The 20,070-nt window shown below is 40.0% G+C and overlaps 1 protein-coding gene across 1 annotated transcript in view; it reads left to right on the top strand.

Moving 5' to 3' along the window:
- The window catches only part of LOC121440432 (mastermind-like domain-containing protein 1), a 137,841-nt gene that overhangs the window by 86,454 nt on the left and 31,317 nt on the right, over positions 1–20,070 (top strand). The window lies entirely within an intron of this gene.

The following is a 20,070-nucleotide window of genomic DNA, read 5'->3' as shown; positions in this document are numbered from 1 at the left end:
ATTAATCCCCATATAGTCTTTTCCTTACAGCGCTTACAAGGTACATTTGTATAGTAGGGCTTGTCAACCCTTCCTTCCGTTCTAATGCTGAGGAATAGGGCTATAGAGTAGATACTCTAAATTGTGTTTATCCACACACACCTCAGTGGGTATTTGGGGTTATTATGCATAGTACCCTTAGGAGTGTCTGGGTCTAAGGTTTTGGAGCCACGAGTGGAGATTCTGCATTTCATGGCCACTCTGCACTCAACTGCTTCTCATAGCGGCTGCACTCTTACATATCCAGTAGCAGTGTAGGAGATTTCCAATTCCTTGGCATCAGCTTTAGAGTTTTCGTCTTTCATTTATTTATTTATTTAATTTTGAGACCGAGTTGTGTGAATCCTAGACTAGCTATGTAGCCAAAGATGACCTTAAACTTCTGATCCTCTTGCCTACACCTCCCAAACACCAGGATGGCAAGTATGCACGCTCCATCTGTTTTCTCCGATGCTGGGGATCACATCTCAGCTAGGGCTTAGTGCACACTAGGCAGGTACTCTACCAACTAGGCTACATCCCCAGGCCCACTTGTAGTTTTTTTAAGTTAAACTTTTTCAAAATGAAAAGTGACATGTTTCAATATTAATATGTTTATTAACACAAAACTATAATAATATGCCTTGCAGCTCTTGCATAGTGTCAAAACAGCCCCTTCAAATGCACAGGAATGTTGAATAACATTATGCATGACTAAGCCCACTTAGGTTCCAGTACACTATATCACTGAAGCCCTTGACCAAGGAACTAAACCCTGACGAAGGTTCTAGGGAAGCCTTTCTCTAGTTTGTGTGCACCCTGCAGACCCGATCAACAAACGCTTCCTATAGGCAGCGGTTCTCAACCTGAGGGTCGCCTTTTTCACAGGAGTCACATATCTGATACCCTGAATATCAGATATTTACATTACGACCCAAAACAGTAGCAAAAATACAGCTATGAGGTCGCAATGAAAATAATGTTCTGCTTGGGGTCACCACAACGTGAGGAGCTGTATTAAAGGTCACAGTGTTACGAAGGGTGAGAACCACTAATCTAAGGTGACTGACACATCAAAACCTTGACTCCTCTCTGGAAGAAGACCAGAACATCAGACAAATAACTTCCTACCAAGAGCCACAGGAACACAGAGGTGAGCTCTTTCTGTTCAAGTCTGGCCTCTTTCTGTACCTCCCAGGTCTAGTTCTCTGGCCTAAGATGTCCTCTTTGATCTGTAACTTAGATTGTTAGTACAGATAGTGATTAGTGATGATGGTTAACCAGTGTCCTCTGGACCAGGATGCTCTGAAGCTTGTGACAGTAGCATGATAGTCTATTGCTTGGGAAACATTTTCTTCCTGTCCTCAGCTCTGTCTTCCTTTCTACTATCCATACTGGAAGTCTAGAGAACAGTGTTCTCTGCCTGCTGGTGTATACAGAGCCAACCAGCAAGCTGTACAGCTTCTCCCCATCGCCCTCCTTAGTCCTGGCCCAGACAGTACCCAAACACGGTAACTGTGGTAGTGAAGGTGTAGGCTGCCTCTCCAGGACACAGATGCAAGGGTTTGTTCAGAAAACTCCAAATACTGCCCCCACCCTGACTTATCCCTTTTGTATTGGATTTGGAGAAGATAAAATGGGAGAATATGAAATCAATAGAATGGTGTCTTTTAAAGGCGGGCCAGCCTTTTGGGATGTTGTTTGGTTTTGAGTTTGTTTTGATTTTACATTTTTTTTTCTTTAGAGTTGAATGAATGAGTAGCTGCTGTAATGTCCTTAGGTTTTGTGTTGCTAGCCTTGAAATAACAGAGTCTCTATCCTCCACAGACTGGAAATGCTGAGCCTGTGTTAGCCCAGAACCTAATAACTGCTTCTGCAGTAATGGCGGTCTCTTTCACCTTCTTCATTTGCATGCAGAGTGTACAGCATATACCATTTTGACCCTAGTATGTGGTCATTATCCCAGTTAAGCCCTCAGTTTTCGTTCCCAGAACACTCAGGAAAGGCTAAAGCAGAGACCATATTGTCTTGTTTTTAAATAGGAAGGAAGATACAGATGTTCATAAACTGCTTGAGGCAAGAAAGACATGAAGAAATGTCTCAGAGGCAATATGAGGAATCAATGTAATTCTTGTTTGGAAATAATTAGATTTACAGTAAACTGAAAACATGGTAGAAAGAAGTCCCCTTTGCTCCTCACACGATCTCCCTCATTGTTACATGCTCCATACCAGCCATACTATGTGAAAACCAAGAAAAATTGGTACCATACTGATACAGGATCCCCCCCACACACACACACTCTGTGTGTGTGTGTGTGTGTGTGTGTGGTGTGTATTTAAAAATTTGTTAGACATTTTCATGTTTCTAGACAAATATTTAGGAGTACAGTTGCTGTTATTTCTGCTTTTTTTTTTCTTAAGAAGCTGCCCAATTTCCAGGGCAGGTGTATCATTTTAAATACCCACCAGCGTGGATGAGTAATTGTACTTCCTCCACAACCTTTCTAGAATCTGGTATTGTCACTAAATGTTTTCCAAAGGCAGAAATATCCATACAGTGCTACTTAGAGCATTCAAAATGTTGTTCGAATCATATGATTTTGATAGTACCCACTACTGTAGTGGGTAAAACCCAGGGACTGATGAATACCGACCTTGCATTATATACCCCAAGCAAACAAGGGCCCAAGCTAGCTTGTGATGGATATTTTCTTTTCCAAGTGACTAAAATGTTGTTTAGAATTTTTCTCTATACATTGCTCTGTAATTTTTTGTCTGGACAGTTGTTGTCTTTGATGTCCGTGAATGTTCCCTGAAAGAGGTCATGTTCATATAGGTGATACTAATGCTTCTCTTAACACCACACAGAAAAGAAGATTGCAGGCTGAACCTCCTCATAGATATGGTTGCCAACATTCTCAACAAATTGCTGGCAAATTGAATTCAATCACACCAAAAAGATCATTCATCATTTAAGACTATCTGTGCCTAAAGGCTTCCTTTTGCCATACTGGGGGTGGGGGTTGGATTCAAACCAGAGTTCCTACATGCTAGACAAGCTGTCTATCACTAAGGCACATTACAGCCCTTTTGAACTTTCACGTCAGGAATTTTAACAATTTCAATTCCTTTGGTCACGTGTCCTTTAGAAAAATTGCTCCATTTCTTTAAAATTTCCAAATTTAATGTGTATAACAGTGTTTTCCTTATCTGCAGGGTATGTAGTAAGCACTCCTTTTTCATTCATCATAATTTTTAGTTTTCAGGTTTAATAACTTTACTTACTTTGTCAAATACAGCTTTTCCCATTGGGTTTATCTCTATTGTTTTTCTTTTCAGTATCATTTATTTTAATTTTTATCATTTCCTTCTGCTTGCTTTTGAGTTTCTATTTTCTTTTTCAAAGTGCTTTGAGAGCTTCAATTATGCCCTCGCTTCTAATGCAAACGTTTGATGCTCTTGGAACAACTTTGCTCATACTCCACAAGTTTCATTTTCATTCATAATCACAGTCAACATATTTATTTGCTTCAGAATTTTGACACAATTTTTAAAGCTAGAACTTTTGTTTCTAAGTGTTTTGAAATTTTTATCTCTTTTTCTATTATTGTTTTCTAGTTTGATTCCATTGTAGTCACAGAAAATACCATGTATTGTTTCAATCCTTCTAAATTTTTGTAGATCATTTTTTAGTTCACTTGTATATCCTATATTTTCAGCTCACTTGTTTAGAAGACGTTTTTTATTATTGATGTCTTTATCATTATGTAATGTCTTTCTCCATTCTCAATCAATTTTTGCCCTAAAATCTAGCTTATCTAGCTTTATTACTGGAATAGTCTTGATCTCATTTATTGTTCACATAATTTATTTCCTTCTATAATAGTTTTTCTTTATTCTTTAAAGTTTCACACATGTATACAATAAGTATGATCAAATCCATTCCCCATTTCCCTTTTCCAGCTGCCCTTCACATTCCCCTAATATGTCGCATTCCCACCTTCTTATCTTGGTGCTGCCCATATGTGCAGAAGAGTGGTGTCATCCACTTGAGCATAGGTAGTATATCAGTGGCCACTTCCTCACAAAAGAGTGGTTCTTGCTCCCCAACAACTATATACTGTCAATAACTCCTCAGTATAGCATGGAGTTGAAGATCACTTGCCCCAGTCTATGCCAAAATTTGACCTGGACTGACCTTATATTGTCTTGTGCATGTAACAATAGCTGCTATGTGTTCAAAAATCTGATAGTCGCGTCATGTCCAGAAAACAGCTTTATGTCCCCTTTCTCCATCCTCTGGGTCTTATAGTATTTCTGCCTCTTTCATGATATTCCCTGAGCCTGGAATGGGGCAACTGATAAAGATGTCCTATGACATATCAAAATTAAACTAAAATTAAATAAATAATTTAAGCATCTATAATCAGTGATAAGACTGAAACAGTAATAAAAAGCCTCCCAACTAAAAAAAAAAAAATACAGCTCAGAACCAGATGGATTCATAGAAGAATGCTACCAGAATTTTTAAAAATTACTTAGATTATCCCATAAAATAGAAAAAAAAGGCATCCTGTCTTTTATTTAACAAAACTAGAAGTCCCCTGATGATATTCAAATCAAGTCACTGCATAAAAATAAAATAAAATAAGATAAAATTACAGACTGATTTTCCTGATAAATAAAGATGCAGAAATTTTCCAATACAATACTGGCAAACTGAATTAAAAATCACATTAAAAAGATCATTCATCATGACTAACCTGCTTTATTCCATCAACTCAGGGATGATTCAACATACATATATCATTAAATGGACAAAAGATAATTCACATGGGCATCTCAGTAGACACAGAAAAATTTGTGAACAAACCCCAACATCCTTTAATGACAAGTCATTAAAGGATGGAGGAAGCATTCCCCAGTATAATACAGGCTATATACAACAAGCCTACTGCTAACATCATGCTAAATGGAGAAAAACCTCAAAAGAGTTCCCACTATGAACAGAAATAAGGCAAAGGTGTCCACACTCTCTCCGTCTATTAATTTAGTACTTGAAGTCATAGTCAGAATAACATGACAAGAGAAGGGAATAAAAAGGATACAAACAGGGAAAGAAAGCAAGGTATCCCTATCTGCAGATGATGATTCTATATATAAGAGACACCAAAGACTCCACAAAAAGTACTCTTAGAGATAATTAATTTGAGCCAAGTGGCAAGATACAAAATTGGCACACAAAGCCCAACAACTTTCCTGTATACCAATGACAAACAGACTGAAAAATAAAGGGAAATAATCTCATTCACAATAGCCACCCAAAGTATTTGGAAACAAGCCTGACTAAGAAAATTAAAAATCTTTATAATAGGAATTTTATGACACTGAAGAAAGAAATTTACACTGAAAGATGGAAAGTCATCCCATGCTCATGGGATCGAAGTATTAATATTCTGGAAAGATCATCTTACCCAGAGCAATCTACTGGCTCAGTGCAATCATCTCAAATCAAAATTCCAATGCCATTAATCTCCTTAAATTATTATATTTGAGCAAACCTCTTGAAATACTATATCATTAGGTTATCTTTTTTTATCTTATTTGCCAAACTCTTAGGCCATTGTTTAATATATCTGCTGATATTAGTGGGGTTTTCTACCCATTTATATGTTTTCTTTCAGTTCCCCATAAGATTTCCCCCAATTTTTCTTTTTACTAACTTTCTATGCCTATGCATTACTTGAGTAATATTTAGAATAATATTTGATTCATGTATAGTGTTTTTACTCTGTCTTTTTGTGGAAGTTGCCCTCAATACTCCTGTCTGTGTGTTAAAATGAATGTACAACTGGTGTCAACATTTTACTACCTTTAATGAAGTAGAAAACCCTGCATTTCTCTCTACCCTTTTACTTCTGTTTATAATGGAATTGTGTTAAATATTTCTTTCATACATATTTATAACTATATTAGAAAATGTTATAATTGGTAATTCAACAATCAACATAATTTATGAAATTTAAGCATGGAGGAAAATCTATTTTATTTAATCATATTGTTTTTCTCTTTCTATTGTTCTTTCTTCTTTGCCAATACATCATTTCTTCTTCAGTGGAGAACTCCCTTTAATTATTATCTTAGTAGACATGTGTTGTTGATAAATTCCCTTGGTTTCCCTCCATCTAAGATTGTCCAGATTCCCCTTCCACAGCTGAAACATTTCCAATAAGATTTTGTGTTGAAGCTCTCCCCCACAACCCTACATTTGAGAATCGTTACATTATTTTCTTGAGACTTCCATGGCTTCTGAGCAAATACTTGCCATCATTGAAATTAATGTCTCCCATAGGTAGTGTGTCATTTTTCTGTCATTCTTTCCCAGTCTTTGGCTTCACATTGCAGAAGTTGGGCTACAAAGGGTACAAGAAATTGACTGTTTCCTTCTGCTTTTGGTCCCATTCACCAAGGTTATCTAGGTCACTGTGGATCCTGGTTCTAATATTTCAATTTCCTGAGATTGCCACTTTGTTGAAAGCATTATTGTATCTCTTAAGAGAAGCATTTACATAACTGCTATTTTAAAATTCTAGTCAGGTTATTGTAATATTTGTATCATCTTGGTGACATTTCAATTAATAATTTTTTTCATTAAGCTTTAGACCTTTTGGTCTTGGAATAGCTGTCTTTTTACTAAAATCAGGATATTTTTAATATTTTAAAACTGGCTTTTATTTAAATCTTCTGTTTTGATTGGTCTGGCAGGAAAGAGGGATAGCATCTTTCTTTTACCTGGTAATATAGAAGTCCAAGTAACCTAGACAGCTTCTTTGATGTAAAGTAGGCTGGGACCCCTCATTACTGCTAGGCAAGCCTGATGTATCCAAGTCCACACCAGACATCTCCTACCAGCGTTCCTGTGGGGTTGACAGAAGTGTCTCATTGCTGCCAAGTAGGGGTACAGTAGACTCCCCTCCTTGGTCTTGGGTGGTGGAATGGGGTGACACTACAGTGTCTTTTCTGTTGCTTAGCTAGATTAGAATGGCTTGGGTTAAGGTTTTCTGTCTCAAAGGGCTCTTTCCTGGTCCTGAAAGCAAGCCTCTGTTGGAGTATTTGTTTGTGCCCATTGGCATTTGAGGTTGCTGGTTTCTTTGGCTCTAAATCTAGTAAAATATTTGAAGCAAAAGAAATCCCAGGGAACTCATCAGTGTTACTCATTAGATTCCAAGGTTCCTCGTCAATTTATATTCTCTCTATCTTCAGAATCCTCTGATGTGTGTTTTATATAACATGACAGAGGAGTTGTTTTCACTCAGTGGGAAAATGGGGGGAAGTGGTTTTCTGACTTTTATAAAATCAAGATTGTGGTGCCTGGTACGATATAGGCAAGAAAGGTTATAGCAACGAAAGCTAACCCCGTATTTGAATACCTTAACATAGTTTTTATCTCACATGTAGTTTGTGGAAAACAGAAAAGAGCTTTTCCTGGGTTTGCATGTCTATTCATCCTGCAGGATGTGCTGGAGTAGCTCCTTTGGTGCCCTGTCAAGTGATGCACCAGGCTGTCTGGAGCCCCTTTCCGCATCCATTCCTTCTTTCCTGGTGTCAATTGTGATTGGAATTGTTGGTCTGATCACTTGGCTGGGTACTAATGTGGCCAGAGTTGCAAAGGCTCTAAGCCATCAATTTGAGTCTGTCACTGAAATGAACTATCTCAGAAAATAACAGAGCCCTCCCTGTGTCCCACACAAAATCAAAGCCAGAACTAGGACTCCCTTTGCCCAACTGTATTCCAGCGCTCTTTTAGTCTCATCAAGCTCCTCCTCCACCTGCTCCTCTGTGTTCTAGTACAGCTTATCTATCTCATGGCATGGATGGCCATTTTATCCTGGGCAAGTGGCTCACAGAAGTATTCCTCATTCCGGGGGTGGGGTGGCGGGAGGTGGCCTATGAGGGTGGCATAGTGGAAAGAGACAGAAAAATGAATGAGGCAGATACTACACAAGCCTGCCTTCAGAGTTGAAAGTCTGTGCTTCACGGGGTCAAGGTCTCATCATCATGTCTGAAAGAGAGTATACTTTTTGTCTCCTTAAGCCCTGTGTCTAGGTCGTTTGGAAAACGCCTTGGAGAGTCAAGAATAAAATTCCAGGTCAAACAATGGATGACTGGAAAAGTCGACTCATACTCGAGAGCATGCTGCCCCATTTCAACATGGCGGGAAATCGTCAGGAGTCCAGAAGGCTCCAGGAATCGGTCAGAAAATGGGCTATGGCGGGGAGGGGGGGTGTTGAATGTTTCTAACCTTACATTTGAACATGAGATGTGTTGTTGAAATTCTTTGTGCATATTTGTATTGGAGACTAACTGAACATATAAGAGACTTGAATCAAAAAGACCCACCCCTGCCCCTGTGGGTTTCTATAATAAAAATACTAAGAAATTGGGCAAAGGAAAGGATTCCTATTTAACTGTCCAACCCTAATATCTTTTCTCAAAGTCACTGTCACATTTGTGCTTCCTTCTTTAGGAATTCAGCCATGGCCCAAGTGTCTGAGGCTTAGTATTAGGGGTTCCAGTAGTAGCTCTAAGGGAAAGCTTGACGGTAGGAAGTATGAGAGCCTCTGGTTGCTGGAGTCTGACAGCCGGTGCCTGCACCATCACCACTCTACCAAGATTAGGTTAGCAGGAGCTGCAGCACACACAATGGCTGTTATCTCGGGGTATTCGCCCACAGAGGAGTGGCTTGCTTAATCTCTGAAAGTAATAGAGCAGAGGGGAAATGGTTCCTATAGAGCCATGGGTCTGTTTCCTTCCTGCTCATGGACCTGGGAGCCCTGAGCTCTGAGGTAATGTCATTTCACAGAACTGGGAGACTTATCTTCCCCAGTTCCCAGGGCAATCTGCTTTGTTCATTTTAGGGATTTTGTTCTGTGTACAGGTGTGAGTGATCTCTGGTTGGAGCACCAGCATCAGCAGTGGAACGCTCTCAATAGCACGCATGGACATGCGCCACCATCTAACCTTGTGAGCCACTTTGTTTTATTCTTATCTGCAATGGGGTGTGTTTGGAGTCTTACTGTGTTGCCGCGGAGCCAGCTCAGATGGCTTGGGGGAAAATGCTTAATGACTAAAGTCATGGCAGTTATGCCTAGCTGGTCACCAAGGCAGGATTGGAGAAGGTGTTTTGGAGAAAAACCAAGCAACCATGACCTCCAAGGATTAGAAGTATAGAAAAGGCTCCAGAGACCCCTTACAGAGAGGCTCCCAGCAGCATTCCACTATGAGCTATCTTCCCAGCCAGACATAGACCCATAGGCCAGGCATGGAGGTCTTCTCTCACCTGCCTCTTCTCTTAATCCTCAGAGGCAGAGGGTTTTATCATTCCTGTCTGTGTTGAGAAGGAAAGCACAGAGAAGTCACCAGAGAGGCCCACAATCACACAGCGAATCAGATAGCCAAGCATCTGGTTCCAGAACCCGTGCTCATCCTCCTGTGAATGAAGCACTGCCTCCAGAATGTTCTGTTCTTACCTTCCCTTCTTATCCATTTCCTCATCCACAAAATGAGAAAATAGTAGTTGACTGAGGACAAAATGACATAAAACATCCAAAGCTCTTTGAATAAAGCACAAAAAGGACTTTCCATCACTGCCTAAGGCCCGAGTCCTTAAATCTGTCTTCTGGGGCTTGAAGACATGATCTACAAATCAAGACCTAGGTCAGGACAGAATGTGAGCAGCTCTTCTCCAACCCTGTCTCTATAGTGATGTTGCTAGGAATTGTGGGTTTTGTGCACCTTGGATAGTTTTCTCATTCTAGGCTCAATGGACACGGCAAAGGGTCATATTCACCTTGTAAGCACCCCATTCCAAAGTTCTCAGCACTATTATGCCACTGCTCCAGTCCTCCCCAGTCCTCTGGTCACATAGCATTCTTCCAGCCAGAATACATTAAGAGCTCCCTCTTTTACGGACACTCTCCCACAACTGTAAGGCCATAAAACAATCTGGTCACTCTTCCCAGGGAAACAAAAAAAGAAGAGGTTAGTGTTTGAAGAAAAATTTGGTATCCTTACATAAGAACAAATGGAAACCCCAAAGATGGGAAGTGCATGATTCTCACCTTTAGCAGCAGCCAGGCTGTCTGTAGAAGCAATGGTCTCCTGATAATATGACATTCATTAGCTTGGTGGTCTGGTCCTTCCCCTCTGTGGTCATGGTTACTGAGGGAAGACTGGAGATGTATGTGAATGTGGGGCTCAGTTTTTGAAATGAATATATTATTTTAATGTAAGATGAGAAACAAACAGTTAAGAAAGCAGTAATGCCCACTCTAGCTGTTTATTGGGCTCATACTTCTGTGTTTCTCAGCTTGAGAGATTTCACATTACCACTGGAATGAATGGTTCTCTTTACATGGAGCACCCCTTCCACCTAAGCTACGAGGCAAATGCCAGCTGTCCTCATGGAATCAGTTCAATGTGGCAAGTCAAGCAACAGACCTGATGTACACAGAGCTCATGTCCATTCAAAGCAGTTGGTGACATCTAGGGAGCCACAACCAAACGCAAATTTCCCTAAACACTCAGAGTCTCGACCAACAATACGGAAAGAATCAGCCCCTCTCCCATAGAGAACTGAAGAAGGAAAGAGAGATACACTCACTGCTCAGGGCCCGAGAATACTCAGATGGGATCCAGTATGGGTGTGGCCTGAGATCTAAACCCCTGTGGGCAAGGGAGACTCCAATGGTCAACACTTGGGACTTGAGAAACTCAATATGGCAGAAATAGCAAAGATGCTACAACTCCCTCCAGTGGAGAAATATGAAAATTTAACAATGTCTAGGTCAAATTTGACCACCAAATAAAAACTGGTCCCAAACTCACAATATAAAGTTGTCCTTTAGAGCTGCTTTGATTTCAGATTACAGTAAAAGACAGGAAAATTCAATTATTAGGGAGGGATTCCCCTGATTTGTTCCTTCTTGTTCTTCCTACAATAATTCTATATAATAATAGATGACATTATGACATGTTCATATACATATTTTGATCAAATTCCCCTTCATGATCTTTACCTAGCCCACCTCTAATACCACTGATCCCTTCCTGTTCCCTAATAATCCTTATGCTTTCGTGACTTTTTTTTTAAGATTCTACATAAGAGAAAAGACTTTGTAATGTTTGTATTTCTGAGTCTTTAATATACCACTTAACATAAGCAGTTATATCTGTTTCTGTCAAATGGAGTGATTTCATTCTTCATCAAAACTGAATAATATTCCACTGTGCAATATGACCCCTTTTGTCTATCCATTCATATATTATTGGGCACCTAAGCTAATTCTATATTTTAGTTATTGTGAATAGTGTCATGATAAATATGGATATAAGTATTTCTGTTGTATATTGACTTTAATACTGCAGGGTATAAACCCAGAAATGATATGGCAAAATCATATACAGGTTCTAGTTTTTACTAACTTTTCTGAAGTGCTGGGCATAGAACTCAGGGACTCACACATGTTAAGCAAGTGCTTCACCAGCCTGGAAGATCTACTTTTATTTTATTTTAATTTATTTATTTATTTATTTATTTATTTATTTGGTTTTTCAAGACAAGGTTTTGCTGTAGTTTTAGAGCGTGGCCTGGAACTAGCTCTTGTAGACCAGGCTGGTCAACTTTTATTTTATTGAGGAACCATCATAATGATTTCCATAGTGGCTACAGTAATTTGTAATCCTACCAATAGAGTATAAAGGTATATCCATTCTCTCATCTTTACTAGCTTTTATTGGGTTTTTTGTTTGTTTGTTTCATTGATGACTGCTATTGTAACTGAGGATAAGATAGAATCTCAACTTAGTGTTGATTTGCATTTTCCTGATGGCTAAAAAGACTGATCATCTTTTCATGTATTTATTGACTATTTGTATTTCATTGAAAATTGTTCAGTCAATTTGCCTATTAGTGATTAGATTTTTGCTCTTCTTGTTTAGTTTTTTTACCTATGTACATATTTTGGATGTTAATCCCATGCCAGATGAATAGTCAGCACAGATTCTTCTATTCTTCAGTCTGTCTCTTCACCCTGCTAATTATTTCCTGAGCTATGCAGAAGCTTTTTAATTTGGTGAGACCCAAATTGTCAATGAGAGTTAGGACTTGGCTCAATTGTGCCATCAGCCACTGGAGAATGGAACTCACAAGTCTGTTTGGGAGATGCTTGGGAAGTGATGCTATGGAAGTCTGTGGGTAGCAAGAGGCAGCCTCCAGCCACAGTGCCTTCTGCATCTGTGCTTTGCTGCCCATGCAGATCTGCATGGCTAGGACTATGGCTTCATGAGGAGGAGGGATGTGGATGGCAGCCAGTTGGACGAAGAACAGAAAAGCCTGGAATCTGATTCTTGAGGCAGGCTGTGAGGCACAGGGGAAGAGGGCAGCTGCAGTGAAATACACCAAGAAGCACTTGATATTTTGACAACTTTTGAGCAGGAGAAAGGGGACTCCAGTTTGTCTAGGAGAAGACTGAATTAATCCTTTGCTGGGCCAGGTCTGTTGTATATATTCAACAAGAAGTCATAGAAGCAGTGGGTCCTTAGCAACTATGAAGAGACAACAGTGTTATCTGCCCTACCTGAGACACTAGGGCTGAATTATGTGCGAAGGCAGATTCCTCCTAGTCCATCCTAAAGGGGAATACACTTTGTTCAGACTCAATGCAGAGTTCACTTTCTTACAGGCACAGATAGCAGAAGTACTGACAGCCATGTAGATACTAAATGACAAGTGTGACTCCAGGATGACTTCAGGTGGGCAGGAGGGCCTAAAGATACCATTGCAGCAGCTTGCTGGGGCCATATGCCACTTGGGAACCAGGTCCTAAACTGGTCAAATAGGTCTGACAGTGTATACACAAAGGGGAAAGAAAGAAAAAGCCAGACCCATCCACCCCCATCTCCAGGCTGGGCCAGGACCCAGAGGGATTAAGTACAGCACACTGATGGTCTCTCCGTGTCTCTCTCTCTCTCCATCACTACTTGCTCATACCCCAAAACCTTTCATTAGAGTAGTGGTGGAGCCCCAAGACTCCTTTTGTGTTGGACTTCATGCTTAGTAGTGCATGGGCTCTAATTACTGCCTCTCAACAGCGCAGCTTATATTATCTGCATTCAAGCTACAGCCTCCCATTGAAAACAAAAAATGATCAGTGAGGTTCACAAAATTCCTTCTGCAATGAAAGCTACATCAGCCCATTTTAGACTGCAGTCAGGAGAGTTAGAAACTGAACCTCTTCCTGCTCTCAGAATAATTCATTAACATTTTTACAGTGACCTTTAACTTACTGAAAGATATGACCTCTCTGATCAAATCAGATGCACCACCTGTGGAAGGAGAACCTGTCACCTTGGGTTTGCAAGTCCTTCCACTTGCTTTGCTGCCTGTTTTCTCCTCATTCATTGGGGAGGGCAGCATTTCCTGACATGTCCACATTTTCTCTTTTCACTAATTCTGGTGGTGGGTAGCATTTCAAAGGTTAGTTTTGGTGAAATGCCAAAGCAGAAATCTTCAGAGGCAAGCTCGAGGCTGCCTGGTGTAAGGCAGCTGATAACTAAGGAAGGGCCTAGATTATCCAGATGAGGAAGTGGGGAGGGGGACACATGTCAGACTTCCAACTGCCACTGATCCAGGCTTGACCTGCAAGCATCTTCTCTACCAGACATGAACGTGTTTTCCTGAGTGAGCCTTTTTATTGCATACCTAACAGGACCATGCTGTCACACTTAGCTTTTCCTTTCTGTCTTAACTGAGCTACAAATCTGTTTAGTTTGGGACAAATATTTTCAGAGGCTACTGTAAGAGAATAAGTGTTAGGCACACTGTGACATACATTTGAAGAGATTGATCACTAACACCCCAGGGTTGAACAGCTGTCTTTTAATCACTCTGGATTTACAGGAAATGTAACAGCGATGCTCAAACACTTAGCACAAAGATTACCAATAATCAATTTTTCCCAGTTTCCTTTTGTGTTTCTGGGTATTGGTAATGGTGTTTCACCCTAAAGCTTTCCCCTTTTAGATCCACCGGGATCATAAATCACAGGCCTATGGAAACTTTGCCTGAGTCTATTGTACCTTTAGGCTATATCCCTTAGAGGTTGGCAGAGCCCATAACTTTGAACTGCTTTTAAAAATCACCTAGTACTCTGACCTGGCTGCTTTTGAGCTTGAAGGGAACAGCAGAATAGACTAAAGTGAACCTTGAATACCTACAGGCTCCAAATTCTCAAGTTAAACCAATGATGGACCAAAAGTATGTGGGAAAAAAAATCTGTGTGTTATGAGCACATACGTTTTTCTTGTCATTACTTCCTAAACATATAACATTATTATTTGCTATAATCAGACTTTCCTTTGGGCTGCCAGCTCACCAAATAATGACATGGAGACTTATTATTACTTATGAAAGCTCAGCCTATAAGCTTAGGCTTGATTCTAACTAATTCTTGTAACAACCCATTTATATTAATCTATGTTCTATCATATGGCATTACCTCTTTTCTATCTTGCACCTCCTGTTTCCTCTCTGTGTCTCCTTTTTCCTTCTTCCTAGAGGTCTCTCTGTCCCCAGAAGTCTCGCCTAAACACTTCTTTACTAAACCAATCAGAAGGTTCCCTGGCAAAGACACATCTTCACAGTGTAACCAAGTATTCCTCAATAATGTGTATTGTATTACATAGTGTAAGTAATCTAGAAATGATTTAAAGTATAAGAGGATGTATATAGTATCTATGGAAATACAACCATTTTATTCAAAGGACTTCAGCATGCACAGACTTTGGAATCTGAGGGAATTCCTCACATCAGTCTTGTTCTGTGGCATCGCTGATTCCTGACTCCAGCATGAATAAGAGCTCCTAAAATAACAAGTAGACAATAGGGTTCCTGTTTAGTGGTTGATTGAAGCACAGGATTTGCATGTTAGACTGGAAAACAGGCAGCTTATACTCACAAAGAGGGAAGGTACAGAGTTTCAGTTGCATCAGAAGAAAAAGTTCTACAGATAGACAATGATGACAGTTACAACACACCGTGGAAGAATCCATGGAAGAATTCCATGCCACATGGTTGTACAGTTTAAAAGGTTGAGACAGTTGATGTTCTGCCACATATGGTGTGTAGCACAAAACAACATTTCTATCCACATAGACTGAATGTACAAGAGTGTTTCCCTAAGATTAGAATGGAACTGAGAAATTCTTATCATCTGCTGATGTCATAGCCATTTCTGTCAAAAAGCATTACATTATTGTGGGATGCTGAGCTGATCAAACTGACTTCACTGCCACTTCAATAAAAGAACATGTTCATGGAAGTGAGAAGAAATGGTTACATTGCTAGCTTTTTGTCATCACCTAGACTTTCATGTTTGAGTGTGCTCTTACTACTTATACACAAGAAGTTTATAACAATTGGCATGTTATACTAGCAGTTACTCTTCTCGCATTTACTGAGTCTCTTGATTGCATCACAATGCCACAGTAGAGTCATTGACCTGTATGTATCATGTAGATTTGTATAAGTACACTCAAATGTGTCCCCATAATGATGAAATCACCTAGCAACACATTTCTATGCCCCTATGATTAAGTTACACATAGCTGTGTCTCAAAACAGCAAAATTGAAAAGGAAATATTCTAAAGTTTTAAAACACTTGTTAATCCTCCACTAATTAAAAGCAACCTTTTCAAATATTATTAATGTGCAGTATCAAAACAGCATCAAGCTTGCTGTCCATTTTCCTGCTTAGGAGCAGCCATGAGTGGACGTCTGCTCATCACTTAGTACAAATCATGTCGTAGTGAGCACGTGTAAGTTAATCACTCAAAATTGAGTTACTGCACATATCCATTGCATAGAAATAAATCTCCTGGTAAATTAAACAATATGATTGGCATTCTCTGCAAATTTTAGAGAAATGGCAACCTGGGAGGTACAAAGAAATGACTTCACTAGAAATAGGTATCATCACTAATTTTGAATAGTATGAGAAGCCCTATATGCTTCATCTGCTCTCTGAGTACCTACAGGTCTGGGAGCACCAGAAAGGCTGACAGCTTTCTAGATACTAAAGAGCCAATAGAGGATGCTGTCATCCAGGATTGACTCTGTGAGCAAGTTCAGGGCTTTGGAATACAGTTCTGGCAAAGGTTAGGGATCTCAACTACAATGAGAACAGGTTCCAATGTTTGGCCACTGACACAAAGAGTAAGAAACTAGAGCCTCTGATAAGTGTTCAGTTCAAATGAATTGTAAAAAGTTGGCACATCTGGTTGTTATGCACACAAGACCTTTAGTTTTGAGCTCTTGGTGGTTTGGTAATATCTACTTTTGAGAGTTATTTGTGTCTTCACAGTGACCCCACTCACTGCTACCCCTCAGCCACAGGAAACTTTCTTGCCTAGCTTTGAATGTGAGCAATAAATGTGGCCCTTTAAATAAGCGTAAGAATGTGGGGAGGAGGGAATAAACCAGGGACAGAGGTCCATCTGCTAGTCTTCACAGAATCCCAAGTTCTTGAGACTGTTGGTATGGCTAATTTCTATTGTTGATAGAAGCTCTTAGTCTTCAAGACTTAAGAGCTTTGATGAACTCAGCTCTTTTCATGTTGGGTAGAAGAAAGATCTCTGGCCCTCATGTAAGGACACTGACTGCATTGCATCTTTATGATCTAGTTGTGTTTCTGGTGTTTCTACAACATTTGTGGAATGTCTGAATATATGTATTTCTTCAGCTTCCAACAAATTGTGACGTGCTTCTGGTAGTCCTTGGTACACGGTATTCTGTTGTTGCTGCTGTCATTGTTGTTAATGACATTTATAAGAACAAAACAAGATGTCTGGCAGCCATTTCACAAACTACAGCAACAGTCACACATGATAAGAAAAGCCCAGAAGACAGCTAGTTTAGGAATTCAAGTCACTTGTGTTATTGTTTGTTTTTGAAGTTGAGATGTATTCGTACCACTGAAAGGTAGCACTGAGGCCCCTGGTAAAGTCAGTCAACTGCAGTCTTATGAGCTGTGTGTGAGTAGTCTCCACTTACAGTGTGTCCAGAGCTGCCATTTGGTTCTGACTAGCACAGGATCAGGTGAGCATGATTTAAAGGCTACTTGGCATATGTTCTTTCTTCTTAGGCTTAAAATGCAAATTAGTAAGAACACTTAGCTATTCTGATTCATGAGGGCACATGTAATCCTAGTACTTGGGACACTGAGGCAGAAGGATCACAAATTAGAGGTCAGCTTGGATGTGGTTACATAGCCCCTCCACTCCACACACCACAAAAGAATGATGCTGTCGTTGCTGTATTTGGGTAAGCTTTGTGTAGGTTGGCTTTCTGTCACTTTGTAAGACAAGAGGATTTCTTTTGCTCACACTTCTCAGTCCACAGTCAAGGCAGAACACTATGGTGGGGAACACATATTTCACCAAATCTCTTCAGTTCAGAGCACAAGGAAACAAAGAAGCCCAAAGAGACAGGGCTATTGGGATTTAAGGACACACCTCACTGATCTAATTTGCTTCCCCTTGGCTGGCCTTAAGGACCTTACCTCCCAGCACCTGCCCACCTCTGCCACAGCACCACATGCTGGTGATCAGGCTGCTATCACAGGGCCTTCAAGAAGCATTCAGCAAGCCGGGCGGTGGTGGCGCACGCCTTTAATCCTAGCACTCGGGAGGCAGAGGCAGGCAGATTTCTGTGAGTTCGAGACCAGCCTGGTCTACAAGAGCTAGTTCCAGGACAGGCACCAAAAGCTACGGAGAAACCCTGTCTTGAAAAAATAAAAAAAGAAGCATTCAGCATTCAAGAAATAGCAAGTTCACATCACAGGATTGAAAATAATAAGACATTTATTGTTATTACTTTTAGATGGAAATTTTGTCCCTGGATTTTTTGTTTTCATTTATTTTGGTTATTTGACAGATACATTAATAATTGCTTTTATTTGCTTTATTAATTTTTAATTTGAAAACATCTTTCCTAGGCCAGTTATATCACAAGGAGTTACTTTTCTTTATCTGCATCCTCAGTAAGGGGACTGAATTTCATTAATTCTCTATTAATTGCTATATTTAGAACAATCTAGATCAAAGAATTAAAATAGGGTTGATAGGGCAGTCTCTGGCAATGCTTTAACCATAGACATTTTCATTCACTTCATAGAGGTTCAGAGACATACGAGTCTGTTCTACCACACTCTTTCTCTAGCCGCTTCCCCAGCTCAGGAATTATGCCACATTAGAAGTGATAAAATTATAACCAAGGCTCAACCATTAATAAAATTATGTTAGTAAAATTTTAAGTGGTGGCGTAACCTCAGGAATTTACAAGTATCCACAAAGATCCTGTGGCGAGCCATTAATTGACTTGTGACTTGTTAGACCTAGATAGGTTGATATTTACTATAGATTTTAGGTTCCTCCTCCACGAATAATTTAACACAAATTACAATATCTTGATGTCAATCAGCTGAGTGAACTTCTAGTTCCATATGTCCTCCCAGAGACTTCAGAGATTTGAAGACAGCCAAGATGTATCATCTGTCTCCACAATGTGCCGAATTCTTTGCCACTCTCCCGGCTGCTTGCCTCTGACCTAAGTACAGGGCGCTAAGAGAAGACCTTCTGAATGGTACCAATTGACCAGATCAGTAGTTCTCAACTTGTGCATCATGACCCTTTCGCAGGGGTCTTATATTAGATATCCTGCTTATCATATATTCACATTACAATTTATAATGGTAGCAAAATTATAGTTGTGAGGTAGCAATGAAAATAATTTCATGGCTGGGGGTCACTATGACATGAGGAACTGTATTAAAGGGTTGCAGCACCAGAAAGGTTCAAGCCCAATGGGCTAAATCAAACAAAATGCTCCAGGTGTGTTTAGTGCAGTGGAGAAGAGGAGACTCCCCTAATTCTTTCCCATCCATATGCCTTGTTCCCACTGTCCCACTCACTGGGTAGCAGCCACATCCCTCAGCAGCCCTGCTCATTGTCTTTGCCAATTCCAGCCCCTAACACCACACACACACACACACACACACACACACACACACACACACACAGAGAGAGAGAGAGAGAGAGAGAGAGAGAGAGAGAGAGAGAGAAACTGATAAGCATTTCTCTGTAATACTGTATTTTCTTTGTATCTATTCTCTAGTCTCCAAGTAGGTAAAGTGTTTGATGCAATGTTGGACAAATGAACAAAGAAAGGGAATGAGCCCTTGCGATGGCTCTAGAGTCGTCAGCAGACTACTCAGTAAGACTCTTTATAGGCTTTTGTTCCATTATCATCTCTGAAATCACATCTTGACTTTCTGGTGTGTTATTGGACTTTTCAAAAGATTTTAAAATTCAGGAACTTGGCTCCAATAATTGCTCTTAGGAGCTAACACTGCCTCTTTTCTATAGGTACATTCAGTTTGGATCAATTATTTTCTTCACAAAAACCCACAAAGTACATATTGAAGTTTGCATCAGAGTTAAATACAATCCAGTCTCTTAATTTTCGATTACATTGTTGCTTTTCAAATGTGTATCGTATTCTACTAATGCAAATTTAAGAGCTTGAGTACTGAGCTAGAGATCTGAATGAAGAGCAAGATGGTGATATTTGATCTGTACTTGGGTATGTTTGCTGGTATGTGCTGAATATTACAGGTGTGTTACACTTCTCTTTAAGAAGGCTAGTCTAAGGGATAAAGAAATATAACTCAAGGCTAAGCAAGGTTACACAGACCTTGGGCTTCAGCATTAGAAACAGGGGGATCTTGTATACAGTCATACTATCCTGAATGTTCCTTTTCTCATCTGATCTTGGAAGCTAAGCAGGGTCTGGTCTGGTTGGTATTTGGATGGAAGACATATAGGGTTTATTTATTTATTTATTTATTTATTTATTTAAGATTTCTGCCTCCTCCCTGCCACCGCCTCCCAATTCCCTCCCCCTCCCCCGATCAAGTCTCCCTCCCTCATCAG

Source organism: Microtus oregoni, unplaced genomic scaffold (genome assembly GCF_018167655.1).
Source record: "Microtus oregoni isolate MIOR12 unplaced genomic scaffold, Mior012 000067F_ref0000223, whole genome shotgun sequence".
Classification (NCBI taxonomy): Eukaryota; Metazoa; Chordata; class Mammalia; order Rodentia; family Cricetidae; genus Microtus; species Microtus oregoni.
The sequence above is the reverse complement of the archived record's forward strand: the minus strand, read 5'-3'. Positions and strand labels throughout refer to the sequence as shown.